The following is a 721-nucleotide window of genomic DNA, read 5'->3' as shown; positions in this document are numbered from 1 at the left end:
AAGTATGAAATAAATTTTTCGAATTATACAAAAAAAATTTTTTTAATTTGTAAAAATTATTTGAAACAATTCAATGCTTAAATAAAGCTGATTGATTACTAAGCTTCTCGTGACAAGGATTCCTTGAGGATTGCAGTTATGCACTTACACGCGTGGTCTCAGTGGGTTTCGAATGACGCGAAGGCGGTTTCGTTCTCTTAGACACGGAGAGCGTCAGGTTACCTTGACGTTCGAGATATTCGCGCCGTGGTTTGTCCTCTATTACTTTCAGGGCAATACGTAAAAGGACGAAAAATGGCATACCGGTTTCACTTTACGCTAATAATAGAACCTACCATTTTTGGAGTTAGAAGCCTCTAACGGGCGCCTGTCGTTTGTTACAGTATTTCGTGTCGCCATCGATGCCGTTAATACGATTTAATCAAAAGTTACCGGAGCCTTGAGTCTGTTTTTCAGTGCCTCCATGATTGATGCGAATGTATTAATGCAAACGTATTAACAATGAGTAGCGACTCTGACCAAAATTAACAGAAATTATCTTATTGACATACTCTCTAAATTTCTTGGAATGAAAGCTCTCTCCCTAAGAGAGTGAAATTTTTTTCAAAAAGTGAAATATTTTTACTCTCACGAAATAGCTGTATTTTCACTCTCTTGAGACTTCACTCCAAGAAATTTAGAAAGACGATATCACCCGTAACATTTTTCATTGTTTTTTTTT

The 721-nt window shown here is 36.5% G+C and overlaps 1 protein-coding gene across 3 annotated transcripts in view; it reads left to right on the top strand.

Moving 5' to 3' along the window:
• LOC108752954 (mothers against decapentaplegic homolog 7) overlaps positions 1-721 on the top strand; it is a 63,435-nt gene that overhangs the window by 20,812 nt on the left and 41,902 nt on the right. The gene's annotated exons all lie outside the window — the stretch shown is intronic.

This window comes from Trachymyrmex septentrionalis, unplaced genomic scaffold (assembly GCF_001594115.1).
Source record: "Trachymyrmex septentrionalis isolate Tsep2-gDNA-1 unplaced genomic scaffold, Tsep1.0 scaffold62, whole genome shotgun sequence".
NCBI classification, from domain to species: Eukaryota; Metazoa; Arthropoda; class Insecta; order Hymenoptera; family Formicidae; genus Trachymyrmex; species Trachymyrmex septentrionalis.
The sequence above is the reverse complement of the archived record's forward strand: the minus strand, read 5'-3'. Positions and strand labels throughout refer to the sequence as shown.